This window comes from Podarcis pityusensis (assembly GCF_964106645.2).
Source record: "Podarcis pityusensis genome assembly, chromosome: 3".
Lineage (NCBI taxonomy): Eukaryota > Metazoa > Chordata > Lepidosauria > Squamata > Lacertidae > Podarcis > Podarcis pityusensis.
In genome coordinates, this window is record NC_138026.1 from 27,965,854 (window position 1) to 27,980,408 (window position 14,555).

At 42.3% G+C, this 14,555-nt stretch overlaps 2 protein-coding genes across 2 annotated transcripts in view; one reads left to right on the top strand and one right to left on the bottom strand.

Moving 5' to 3' along the window:
- ASAP2 (ArfGAP with SH3 domain, ankyrin repeat and PH domain 2) overlaps positions 1-14,555 on the top strand; it is a 505,514-nt gene that overhangs the window by 12,432 nt on the left and 478,527 nt on the right. The window lies entirely within an intron of this gene.
- LOC308473632 (uncharacterized protein) overlaps positions 5,811-14,555 on the bottom strand; it is a 146,307-nt gene continuing 137,562 nt past the window's right edge. Inside the window, exon 8 of the mRNA XM_080999430.1 lies at positions 5,811-5,988. The gene's annotated coding sequence lies outside the window, so the exon portion shown is untranslated. The remainder of the gene's footprint in view (positions 5,989-14,555) is intronic.

Consider the following 14,555-nt stretch of genomic DNA (forward strand, 5'->3'; position numbering starts at 1 on the left):
TTCCATTTGCATTTAAATACAGACCTGCCTAATTCACATTTTCTGAAACAAAATGTGAACTGAAAGAGCCATCCTTCACAATTTGCACTTTTCCAAGTTTTGCAATGCGGTTCTCCAATGTAGCTATGTGTACAAAAATGCATATACTAGAGGGGAAATTGTGCATAAAATGCACTTATTAGTGAAAATGACATACAAATATGCATTGTATCGGGGGGAACTGCTTTGCAAAAAAATGTATAATAGTCCAAATTGCATAGAAAATGTATATATTGAGATAAATTTGCTCTAAAATACTGATGAGTGTACATGTGTACATTTATTTTTAAAAACTCACATGTGGAAAAGTGGAGAACTGAGCGTACAATTAGAAAAACTAGAAACTGAGAGAAACTGAAATTTATGAATTCTCCCGACATGCTATGGAGCAACAAGACTAGCAGTTGAATCTTACTTCCACACTGGTAACAGGACAGCAGGCTAGCATAGTGGGCACAGAGGAGGCCACACAACAACCACAGCTCTGCCTTCACATCATGGATCTCTAGACCTTTTCATCACAAATTAATATATTTGGTACAATTTGATGGTGAGCGTGAGACTTTGCATCTCTGAATCTGGCTTTGAATGCTCCCCAATGGGGAAAATAACCCTGACGTGTACATTAAAAAAATCATTTTGGGGATAAGACTGGTCTAAAGCCTTCTCTCACACATGATAGTTTTAGCTCTACAAATACAGTGGTACCTCGGGTTACATACGCTTCAGGTTACAGACTCCGCTAACCCAGAAATAGTACCTCAGGTTAAGAACTTTGCTTCAGGATGAGAACAGAAATCGTGCTCTGGCGGCAGAGCAGCGGCGGGAGGCCCCATTAGCTAAAGTGGTGCTTCAGGTTAAGAACAGTTTCAGGTTAAGAACGGACCTCCGGAACGAATTAAGTACTTAATCCGAGGTACCACCGTAGTCTTTTGTTTCAGTTCAAACATGCAATCCCTGAGCTACAATCCAAAATGGCGCAGGAAAAATATTTATCTCGTGATTCTACCGAGTATGTAAGCTGCCCTGCAGATTCCAGAAGGGAGGCCATTTTGAAATGTGCCGAATTTCATTACAGCTGCAGTTCGATATGCATTTCCTTTGGAGTAAGCCACATGGAACTCAATAGGGTTTACTTTTGAGTAAGCATGCATGGGATTGGACTGGTAGAGGTCAATCCCGAAATTGTCGAAGCACTCATTACACCGTGCTTCAACAGAATACATGCTGTGAAAATTTGCCGCTGATTGTAAATATGATTCGCTAATGTTCTCTGGGTTGAATGTACTGTGCGCTTCCCCCCCCCCTTTCCATCTTTCCCCCTGCATGTAAATTGATCTACTGCGTCAAAACAGTACCATTTAAAACAAAAGGGGTTGATTTATAGCCGGTCCCTAGACTCATAAATCACACCTGCAGTGTGGTGCTCCAGAACCCCTGTGTTCTGCCAGCATTTACCTTTTATAAATGGTCGGGGCTTACCTCCCATTGTGACGGAGCCTAATACAATTGCATTCTTCTCTCCCAGCATTCCCTCTCATTATTCCCACTGGGGAATTCAGACCTCGATTTTGCATCCATGTCAGGTTTCTTTTCTTAAAAAGAAAAACAGGAAAAGGAATGTTAAATTAAATATGTAAACTTGTATTTTGTAGCTCTGCCTACTCTCAGACACGTGAGGTTGGGCCTCTGAGTTACCTAACAAAAGAGAGGGAAAAACAAACATATTATTTTACTGATAAGGTAACTATTTTGAACAAAAGTGGCCGTATTTCAAAATATCACATGCAGAGAGTTTGCGATCTGCAACTAGCTGAGATACCTGCTTTGGCCTTGATGCCTTTAAATGCTGGTATTTGACCCTGTATCTTTCCATTTCCTTGGTCCTATTAAACAGGTTTTACCTGCAAGGTGTGTAAGAGAAGTGGGGCAGGGGGGAGAGATACCAATCTACTGACCCTATCCAACCCTTTTCTGTATTGTGTAACGCAATAGATAGTTGCTAGGCTCCTGAGAAATTTCTACCTGCTTTGGAACCAAGCATTTGCCCACCCAACTGCTGATAGTTTAGGAGCATTCCTCACACACAAATCAATGGGCAAGAATGCGTATTTATTATTGCTACTGGTATTAAATTCACAGGGCACTCATCATTCCACAAGAGCCCAGAGCAGTACAGGAGCCTAGGGCAGGCTTCATGATGGACTTGGCCAGGCTAACCTATATTCACCTTCTTACGGACTAAGACCTAAATGCGAAGGGTTATATCCCATGCTCCATGAGCAGAGTTCCACTCACACAATGGCGGTACCCCTTCTTCTCCTTGAGCTCCCCCAAAATCTGCTCTGGAGGGTCCCCCAACCCTCTGGAATACATTTGGAAGAAGTGTTGGGAACAGCAGGAGAGGAGAGAAGAGGGATTTTGTTGTTGTTGTGCAAACTGAAGTCTGCACCCCAAGTGGAAAAGTCCCCATTTCCCTGCTCTTCCAGCAGCGAAGGAATGCTTAGGCCTTCCAAAGTGGCATTAGGTGTGTGCATTGTGTGTACGCCTTCAACAGCATACAATCAAGTTTGTTGAGCATTCGTCCTGATTTGTTTGCACAAAGTTTGCACAGAGGTTAGCTATTTAGTGAGCATTCCTTTTTATTTGTTTGCACTGGGGGAATTATACAATGTTGCATCAAGCATTACCCTGCACTTCCAAGTGCAATTATTATTATTATTATTATTATTATTATTATTATTATTACTAGTACTACTACTCCACCCATCTGGCTGGGTTCCCCCAGCTACTCTGGGTGGCTCCCAACAGAATATTAAAAACATGAAAACATCAAACAGTAAAAACTTCCCTAAACAGGGCTGCCTTCAGATGTCTTCTAAAAGTCAGATAGTTGTTTATTTCCCTGACATCTGATGGGACGGCGTTCAACAGGACGGGCGCCACCACCGAGAAGGCCCTTTGCCTTCCTAATCACAAAAAGGGAGTTGGGGGGGGAGTGGCTTTGTTGCTCCAAAGCACCAAATCAACTTTAATTGCGCAAGCCAGCTCTCAAATAGCAACAGACTGGAAGCACCTCAGGAAACCTATGTACATGGCTTGTACCATGATGGAATCTCCTCTCATGTCAGTTTCAAAAGACTAGAACTGAAAAGCTAAGGAGCTGGGTACAGTACCCATATATATCAAGAAGCAAATTCTTTACTCAATAGAGGTCTTTAGCCTCCCCCCACCACCATTCACACATTAAAATAGCGGTATTCTTTTGCATTCTTCAACATGAATGAGTGGGGCCAGGGGCAGAGAGCCGAACGAAGGATTTCCCTTACTCCTTCCCGCATTTAATTGACACATGAAAAAGATAGTCCAGCTAATCTCTAAAAATGGTAATCCTTACAGTCTGAAATTGTTTTAGAAGAAAATTCAGGCGCCCTGACAAACAGGCTGAAAGGCTTTAATTGAGCAATGGCCTGGATCTGACCCTTATCCTGATCCCAGGGCCTACCATACGTGCTCCAGAAGGGCTATCCAATAGCAAAGCAGGATTCCATACTCGGCATTCCATTTCACTTACAAAATCTTTATTCGGGAAATTTATTCTCTCAGCTATGGTGATGGGAATACACTGGGGTTTTGTTTGTTTGTTCGTTTTGCTTATCTAGACTTCTAAGTCAGAAATGGCTCATTCCAGATTCTGCGTTTGGGCATCGTAACACCGCTGATGTATATATCACACGCAGGGCCGGATTTAGGTTTGATGAGGTCCTAAGCTACTGAAGGTAATGGGGCCCTTTATATGTCCAGCTGCCCTTTGTCAACAACAAATTGTCACTTTTTTATGTTGAATATATGCTATATGGTAATTTATGGACCTAATAGGTATCTAAAGCCATTTGCACATGCAGAATGTAGGCACCCTATATATAGAAATGAGCAAACCAGTGATATTTTAGGGAGCAGGCTAGCAGGCGGGGCCCATTACTTACATCATAGGAGCCTACACAACATAAAATACTGTTGCTGTATGTAGGTTTTATTTTATTTGTTTTTTATCTTATATTTTGGAAATGTACATCCAGTTGTTGTTTTTTCTCTAATTTTTTGGGGGGCCCCAAGAGAGTGGGGCCCTAAGCTATAGCTTTATTAGCTTATATGTAAATCCGGCACTGATCACATGCACCATGTAGACGCTGCTTACAGCTCCTCTGCCACTACCACCCCAATATGTCTTCCAAACTGCATGGGATTATAAAAATGCCTGGCGCACTTTATCACTTAAAGTGAAACCAAGAGGGGTGAATAATTTGCCATAATGTAGATTCTGTCATACAGTGGTGCCTCGCAAGACAAAATTAATTCATTCTGCAAGTTTTTTCGTCTTGCGAATTTTTCATCTTGCGAAGCACGGTTTCCCAAAGTCTTCAAAATCACCAAAGTCTTCAAAAACCTCAAAAAAGGCTACCACACCGCGTGCTATGAGTTGCTCCTCGAAGTCACCCTGGGTATTAACGGTTTTAAGAAAAAGGAAACAAACTTGCAAGACGTTTTCGTTTTTCGTCTTGCGAAGCAAGCCCATAGAGAAATTCGTCTTGCGAGGCATTCGTCTTGCGAGGTACCACTGTATCTGCATAGCAAGGTACAGATGTAGATATAGAAGTAGATATCCCTGAGAAGGACCATACAGTATGTGCAGTGATGGCTGGTTGCTGAGTGACTCTGAGTGGGAAGACTAGGAAAAGGCTGGGGTTTGATTGGCGTGAACGAAATCCTGAATACTGACTGGCAGTGGCTCTACAGAGTTTCAGGCAGGGATCTCTCCTCCTACCTGGAGATGCTGGGCAATGAAACTGGGACATTCTGCACTCAAAGCAGATGTTCTACCATTCTGCTATGCCCCTTCCATAGGCCTCAGGAAATTATATCCTTCCTAGAATCAGTCTCCACTAGGGATGGGTGAATCTGAAAAATTTTGTTTCTCTCGGTTTCTCATTTTTCCAGTCTTAAATTCAGTCGTCCACATTTTCACACCAGTCACTGGTTGCTTCCCCCCCCCCCCATTTCATGACAATTCATCAGCGTTTTAGTGCAAATTTACCATGACATGCATATTTTTGCAAAGCAGCTTTCCCTTATATAGTGCATTGTGTATATCATTTTCTCTAACAAATGCTTTTCTGTGCACCTCTCCCCTAGTGTGTGCATTCTTGCACACATTGCTTATCCGGAGAACTGCAGCGCAAAATTCAGAGAAGTGCAAAATCAGAAGGTGCCTGATGTGAGTGATGCACTGGTCAAGAGCAAACACTTACCTGTGCAGGTGTTATATGCATCCAAAATCACTTTTTAAAAAGCATTTGATCTTTATACAACTGCTCTGTGGGCCTTGTGTTTTATTTCAACAAGTGATCCCCTTTGGCAAATTTGGACTTGTGTTATATCCCTGGAGAGTGAGTTTGGTAGATATTGTCATATCATCACCACCATTAATTTCAAGGCTTGGTTTAGGATTGAAAAAGCTGTTGCACCTTTAAGGATTAATAAAGCAGAAATTCAGACTGAAGTGGCACTGTGAACTTCTTCAGAACAAGTTGTGTTTGCTTCCTTTTAGCACAGACGTGGCATAGCAGTGTAGACTCCCTAGAGATGCCACAGCTATTTTCAGTGGTGACAGGCACCCACCCAGAGCATGACTTCTAACCTGTTCAAACCTCTTGGAATACTAAGCAGAAACTCTTCCTCCATAAAGCAAACGGAACAAATAACACACTCACCCTTTTATTCCTGTAGCATCTGCCTCTCTTTCTATGGCATGCCGGCTTTGCAAGCTGATCGTGTGGTTTTCCACTCATAGATTTCAAAGGGAGCTGGATTAGACCAAATATGCTCTCAATCTGGGGCATGAGATTCCGCAGGAAACTGCGCATTTAAACCAAGGGTGATATACAGCATCTAATTAGAAATGAACAACAATAGAAGAGCAATGATTCATCCTCAATACATTATGATAACTCTTATTAGGGATGCAAAGCCATCTCATCTATGCTTTGGTTATCAACTCAGAAATTATGAAGTAAATTAGGTCTTCAGCAAGCTGATGTAATACTGGGGGGAAGAGGCGTGTGTGTGTGTGTGTGTGTGTGTGTGTGTGTGTGTGAAAAATAAAGTTCAAGCATATAAAATGTTATTTTACATTAATTGAACCTGCTTGGTAGGAGGAAGGAATACATCTACGAACTGCAAAAACATGTTTTAAAGGCACAGGAAATTGTTTATGAAGTTCTAATGGAAGTTTGAATGTGTATTAAACAAGCACAATTACCCTAGTAGATGGCAGGATCCAGACTCAATCCAGACTGAAAGCAGCATGTTGAGGATGAACATGAATAATTCCAGATTGTGCAAAGACTACATTTTTTGTGTTACCGACAAGTTAATGCATATGCAGCATGAGAGTAGAAGTCTATCCCTCTTCCAGGAATTCTGGAATTTGTAGCTATTTGAGGGGAATAAGGGCCTCCTAACAACTCTCAGCACCCTTACAAACTACAGCTCCCAGGATTCACTGGGGGAAACCATGACTGTTTAAAGTGGTATTATGCTGCTTAAAATTTATACTGTACATAGGGCTCGATTTTGGGAGCGACGGGAACAATGGAGGTGGGAGATAGAATTGAATATCTTGGAAGAGGGCATTGGCTAGTTTGCTGCAACCCTGAACAAGAACACTGCACACTGCAATATTTTGTTGCAGATCTTGTCTTTTCTGTTATCTGGGTGGTACTTTTCCGTGGAACCAGTCTACACATTTTAAATAGAGCTCAGCATATCTACTGTGGCAGCAATAGGTCAGTGTGTCTGGCTGTTAAGCAGAAGGTTGGTGGTTCGAGCCCATCCAGGGATGACTGTGGGCAGGGTTTGGACCAGATAATCCCTGGGGTCACTTTCAACTCTGCAGTTCTATGATTCTGTGATTCTACTTATCCTTTGAGTAAGAAGTGATAAAAATGAATGTGGTAAGACACAAACTGGCTTCAAGTCCGCACTCAGTCATGGGCCAGTCACTATATTAGATTATAAATGTAAAAAAAAAAAGGTAAAAGGTAAAGGACCCCTGGATGGTTAAGTGCAGTCAAAGGTGACTATGGGGTGTGGCGCACATCTCGCTTTCAGGCCAAGGGAGCTGGCATTTGTCCACAGACAGCTTTCTGGGTTATGTGGCCAGCATGGCTAAACCGCTTGTGGCGCAACGGAACACCGTGACGGAAACCAGAGCATACAGAAATGCCGTTTACCTTCCTGCCACAGCAGTACCTATTTATCTACTTGCACTAGCATGCTTTCAAGCTGCCAGGCTGGCAGGAGCTGGGACAGAGCAACAGGAGCTCACCCTGTTGTGGGGATTCAAACAGCCAACCTTCTGACCGGCAAACCCAAGAGGCTCAGTGGTTTAGACCACAGCGCCACCCGCGTCCCTGCTTTATAAATGTAATGAATAATAGACCAACAGATCCTAAGGAAATACAGAACTGCATTATTCTGCCAACCATGTGGAATAACTTCTTTTCCATTGTCCTCTCATCAACACATTGTTAATTCTTGCATACTGTTTCATTGTCTTTATGGCAATAATTGCCAACCTGGCTCTCCTTGAACTACGATTCCCATCCTTGTTGACCACTGGCCATTTTGGCTGGGGCTGAAGTGAGTTGGGTACAACAACATTTTGAGGTCCCCATGTTGGTTACCCCTGCTTTATAGCACAGAACTACTCAACTGGATCTGTGAATGAAATATGTCTATTGCCGTGGTTCCCAACATGGGGCACACACGCCACAGGGGGGCAATTTGATTTTTAAGAGGGGCAATTCGAGAATGAGTTAGACCAAGCTAATGGCCTCTTAGGCTTCCTCCATGTGAATATGAGCTCACTTTTTGAAAAATAAGAATTATATGTCACAGGGGGGCATCAGGATTTTAGAGATGCTTAGGTGGGGCATGGCCAAAAAAAGGTTGGGAACCACTGGTCTATTACAGGACAAATCATATACTGATAATGATCATCTACAAGTCAGGCACCATAAAAAATATTTTTGTACAAATGCATTTCCTTCTCTGCATCAATTCTGACAGGCGGAGAGAGATTTGCTGGGATTCTTTTTTATAAACTGAATATTACAAATATATAAGCATTTGCACATGTTTATGCCACGTAGTTATATTATGGAAAAAAACATAAATATTTGACCTGCTTCCATAATGCAGTGCTAATAAAATCGTTTAAAACAACAGGCTTCAAGAGGGATTTGCAATAGGAATGAATGGTTGTCTTGCATAATTGTGTTAGCTTTATTGGTTATAGTACTACTGCTTCTGTCTTTGTTTCCGATGTCCTTTTACACTGCATTACTTGTGGCATTACACAACTGTAGCTTTTTGATCAATATGCTCCCATGTCACACTTAATTTCACTCACACCAGCAGATGTGGTGTGACACAAGGCATGTCACCATCACACCCTTTATGCACAAGTGTCCTTCTGGCCGCCCCCGCCCCCCCACGCATCACATGTGAAAATGGCAGGAAAGAACTGCATGCTGGGATACCATCCCAATCTTCATCCTGCGACTTTCCAGGTTAACGGAGATGCAAGCAATTTTTCCCCCCTGGAAGCGGTTAACAGGGAAATGAGTGCTTAACCTCCACTAGAGTCACAGAAATGACAATATTCTGCCTCCCTCACAACACTTTGCAATACTCGCTGTTCAGCAAACCTGCACGGCATGCACAAAAGATGGCCCACTTGCGTTTCCCAACTTATTTTTAGCCCCAAGTTCAGTTCCAATCTTTTTATCTTTTGAAATCATGAATTTCCAGTATGACAGATAAGAGATCAGATATGTGTGGAGTTTTTACCCATCTCTTCAAAAGGAGAGCTGCTGACTGTCTACTGTATTATAATGGAAGTGGCGCTTGAATAACAATAGAAGGAACAGGCCTATTATTGCCTTAAGCTATAATTAGTTTTCTGTCAAAGAAGTAAGCAGATTTCAATCAGAACTGGGTTTTGTTTTTTTTCTAAAAAGAAAAAAGGGGGGGATTCAGGATCTTTGCAGCAGGATAAAATGATTAATTCTCCTGCCGCAGAACACCCCTAGATTGCTTTTACGGGCCTGTACAAATGTATAGAACTTTTACACATTTCTAGAATGAGAGTTGTTGTTGTTGTTGTTGTTGTTGTTGTTGTTGTTGCCTACTTAACTGTCACAGCTAGCCACAAAGAATCCTGGGATCTGTAGTTTTGTGAGGGTGCAGAGAATTACCTGATAAAGATCCATAATGTCCCTCACAGAACTACTGTTCCCAGAGTTCCGAGAGAGAGAGAGAGAGAGAGAGAGAGAGAGATCAATGTTCGAATCAATTTAAATTTGGGTAGCATAGGGACACCCTTAGTGACACAGGTGGAATCTTTTGTTGTTGTTTAGTCGTTTAGTTGTGTCCGACTCTTCATGACCCCATGGACCAGAGCATGCCAGGCACTCCTGTCTCCCACTGCCTTTTGGTCAGACTCATGCTGGTAGCTTCGAGAACACTGTCCAACCATCTCGTCCACTGTTGTCCCCTTCTTCTAGTGCCCTCAGTCTTTCCCAACATCAGGGTCTTTTCCAGGGAGTCTTCTCTTCTCATGAGGGGGCCAAAGTATTGGAGCCTCAGGTTCAGGATCTGTCCTTCCAGTGAGCACTCAGGGCTGATTTCCTTCAGAATGGACAGGTTTGATCTTCTTGCAGTCCATGGGACTCTCAAGAGTCTCCTCCAGCACCATCATTCAAAAGCATCAATTCTTTGGCGGTCAGCCTTCTTTATGGTCCAGCTGTCACTTCCATACATCACTACTGGGAAAACCATAGCTTTAACTATAAGGACCTATAAAAACTGTTCTGAAAATGGTTTTTTTTAAAGCGTTTTTAAAAATACATTGAATTTTCCATGAGGCTCACCATCGCCATCTAGTGTCACATTGTATGTTGCACTTAAAACACACTTAAAATGTTTTATTTGCAAAGTTCAAGTCTTGGGAAAGGCAGGGCAAACAGGGGTAGAGAAATGGCTGCCAGGTTGTAAATGGATTCCAATGCCTTAAATATTTCAGAGTTTATAAATGCTGAAAGTCAGCAATGAAATCATGGATCACTAGGAAGTACGAAGGAAAGAAAACTGGTGTGTGGTGTGTGTTTTCTTGCAGGGACTGAAACTTGAGATTGGAGGCATTCATCTCTCTTCCGCCAGCTCCTTTGCTAAAATATTAGTTTAATATTATTTGAGAGATTCATCTCCTTCTCACCCTCCTCTCCCCTCCCTGCTCTTTGTTGGCATCTCATTAGAGCCCATTAGTGCAATACTTGTTACAGTTCATTTAGGGAGGGGGGGAAATCATTAAACACATGTCACTTCAAAACTGTGCGACATAACATGAAATTGAAATGACCTTCGTTCTGGCACGGAGCAGCACTGACTTAGAGAGAGCACTCCTGAATTCTAACAAAAAAAATAAAAAATGTTACTTAGCCTGATAATAGAATTCCAGCAGCATGCCAAGACAGTGAAGACCATTACCTACTGCTTGATAGCAGAAGTCTGCAGATTTCAGCTAGAACAAAGGAATTAAGGGTTAGTAACCTTTCCTTGTGAAACTGAACTAGAAAGGGGCGAGGAGAATTGCAGGGGGGACTGGAATATAACAGAGAGGACAAGGATGAAATTAAGAGTCTCCAAGCTGTTTTCACACCATGCAGTTAAAGAATCCTGGGAACTGTTGCTTGTTAAGGGTGCTGGGAGCTGTAGCTCTGTGAAGTGTAAATCAGGATTCTCGGGGAATGATAAGTGATTTAAAGGAATGGTGTGTCCGCGGCTTCGATTGCGGGTTTTTATTCTGAATTAAGGTTGCAGTTGCTTCAATTTGTGTTATAGGTTTACTATCGCATTTTTATCTGAAAGATACTCAGAGTCGAGAGTGGATTTCAGGCTCTTTATTCAGCTCGTAGTGGTGAGGAAGAATGGAAGTTCCCCCAGAATGTCTGCTTTATATACAGTATTTACACAATGGGCCCCACGTGATTGGTTAATTCCGGGATTCTCCTGTAAGCCAATCAGGTCGCGGATTCACTTCCACCTCGAGCTGGATTGGGTGGTTCCTGTGGACCAATCAGACTGCTGCATTCTGGGTCCTATTATTCTAGGACCAATCAGACTGCTGCATTTTGGATCCTATTCCACTCAGTACATAACATTATCTATAACCTTTTCCTCAAAAGGAGCTCTGGGAACTGTGTGCAGCCTGTTATTCCTCACAGCAGCCTATGGGGTGGATTAGGCTGAGAAACAGTAACTGGCTTTGCACAAACAAATCAGGATGACTGTTCAATAAGCAGGTCATCTGGAAGCAACCCCAAGTTGTAACACTCCAAACAACACCGCACGGGCTTTTATTATCGTTGCATGCAGCGCATTGGAGATTGCCTTGGGCACTGGGAAATGTGGAAATGTGATTTTTGATTTTGTAAAAAAAAAAAAAGAAGAAGAACAAATGCATGAGGACATAGATCTAAGCCCAACAATCAATTGAGCCGATAGTCATCATTTGATTAGACTAAAGTTGTTTCCACATGGGAACACTTTAGCACTCTGGAAGCTTTGATTTTTCTCAATAAGCTGGAACTGAAAGAAGAATAGGGGTACCAAGTAGTATTTAATATAATGCCCTATTATTTCCTTCCCCCATGCCCAAGATCCTTCTACAATGTTTACCCACAGGTGATTCCCACATGCTAAAAGACCTTTTCCAATTATAATTAAAAACTTCCGGTTTGTTGATTTTGCCCATTTTATTGCTTCCTGTTTTGTGTGGTTGTGTGATAAGTGACAAATTACCCAAAGGATGCAATCCTATACATTAGGGATTGCCAACCTGGTGCCCACAGGTGCCATGACACCTGTGAAAGCCTTCTTTGGCATGCCTAAGCATCATGGAGAGAAGCAGCACTGACTATAATCTCTCTAATTTTGTGTTATGCCGCCCAATGGCAGCCATGTTGTGTTATTCCACAACTCCATGGCAGCCATTTTGTGACTAGCACCCGCAACACTTTTCCAAAATTCAAAATGTACCCACTGGTCCAAAAAGGTGGATGACCCTTGCTATACATGTTTAATTAGAAGTAAGTCCTACTCACATCTATGAGACTCCCCAGAAAATGTGTTTAGAATTGCAGCCTGAATTGCCCCTTATTAATTAGCTTCCGATCCATGCTGGGAAAGGTGTTAATTACTGGTTTCTTTGCATTATTTTTATTTTATTTCTTTGCACTTAAGCAATTAACCCTGACTTGCTAATTAGAATCATCTGACTATGGAATTATATGGTTGAGGAAATGGCACAAACCCTAAATCTCCTGTCTAAATCTTAACACGGGTAAATCATGTAACGGTTTGGTGATGAGCTGGCAATGGTGGAATAGGAGCATTGAGTCTTCAGAGGGATATTCCTTTTTTAAATAAAACATTTAAACATTGCTTTTCAGGACAGCTGTCCTCACAAGGCAGGATGTGAGGAAATGAGCAGAATACAGCATGAGGGCAAAGTGAGATGATATTGTAGGTGTGAAGTTTCCAATGAATGCATTTATTCTGTGTTTATAACTACGTTTAATAACTATCCGCCTGTAGACAGCAGGACCATTTAAATAAAAAAGCTAAATCTAGATGTAATAGTCATTGTACGCCATATTCAGAGTAGCGCCACTGAAATCAATAACTTGCCTATTAGTTTTACTGAGTCTACTCTTGAGTATGACTAACATTGAATATATCACCCATAGTCTCACTTGGCGCCCATGTGTGGGTGCCCTTTTTATTTCTTGGTATCTGTTCACTGGTTTAAACCATAAAAACAAATCAATACATTACTCTCATACAATTGCAGTGGAATCCTAACCCCTGATCTGTTCTGCTGGAGAAGGTTCAGATGCAGCAGAGATGAGCCATCACCAGACTCAGCTATACAGGTGCAAATAAAACGTTTCAAGTGTGTTGTAAAGTGCAGTATGCAAATGTGACACTAGATGGCAGCAGTGAGCTATGGCAAATTCAATGTATTTTTCAAAACTTTTTTTAAAAAAGCATTTTCACAGCGTTTTTTAATACATGTGTAGATTCCACTTCAATGGTGTGGACGGCTCCACTGCCATGAAGACACCTTCTGTGCCCAGCATAGTAAGAAAAACCATTGAACAGGGTGTTTTGGAACAGAGTGTTAATGGCTTTGGCTCTGCTGGATCCAAAAAATTATGGATTTCCAGAGTGACCCAATCCTCAGGTCATATTTCTCCCTGAACAAAAGCTCTGGTCACTTCAAAAACTCAACTGTAAAGAGCTATATTTGCAGCAGCTCGACAGTCTGTGGAGTGGGCAGAACAGGTACTAGTGCAATTAAAAACAAAACCAAGTGTCACAACCTTGCCAAACTGTCTCCTCATTGCCCAAGGCAGGCACCTCAGAAACATCCACGAACATTGCATCATGTCCACCACATCACTGAAAGAGAAGGAAGGAGCGTGCTCAATCTGTTCCCAAAACTACCAATGCCATGATTATGCAAACTATCACAAGTCCCCAATTGTTGCTAAACAATTTTTAAAATAATGGGAGGACGGGCCCAACCAACAATAATGCGAGGACAGACCATGCTAGCTATGCCGTAAGTTACTTCAAAGCTCATTTCAAGCTGTCATAGATCTTAGAAGCTGCAACTTCAGAACTCAGTCTAGGCAAATAAGAATAATGTTTAGACTGTGCAGAAGATGTTCTACAGCTTCAGGAATGTCACTCCGATGCTGAGGGTCATTAACTTTCTGCATAATTCATTCATTTCCCCCCTGGCTTAGGATCTCCCCTCCCCTCCCCAAAACTCCAAGATAAAGACATGATTGGTTCCTCAGATCTGCTTGAATGAGGGGGTCCGTTGCTACTCCACCGGGTGCGCTTTCCAAGTATTTCTGACAGTGGCCCTTCTCTTAAGGTTTAGAAACACAAAAGACATTTTGTAATTGCCAATCCTTGAAATCGAATTGGTGGTGTTTCAGTGCATGACCCATAAAGGAGAGCTGTGGGGAACGCACATGTGTTTGACATACACTTTCCACCTCTTCGAGACTTACAGATGGAATCAAGATGTGCGAACAAGGCTTCCCAAACAGAGACAAGGGGATCTCAAGGTACCTGGCAGAGTGCCATGTGTCAGAGTTAAAGGAAGCAAATACGCCATGGGGTTTGGGACCCGCCTAGGTGCTGCTGACGATATCAGATTCCAGAACCTTACAGCAAGAGGACTTTACGAATAATGAAAAGCAACACAGCAATTCCTTCGGGAGAGGCTGGCTGCCAAATGGACGTGAATGTTAACGAGAGTGTCTTCTCCGTTTTGGAATGTAATAACGATTGTTTGATGGGGCTGTGTGCATTCC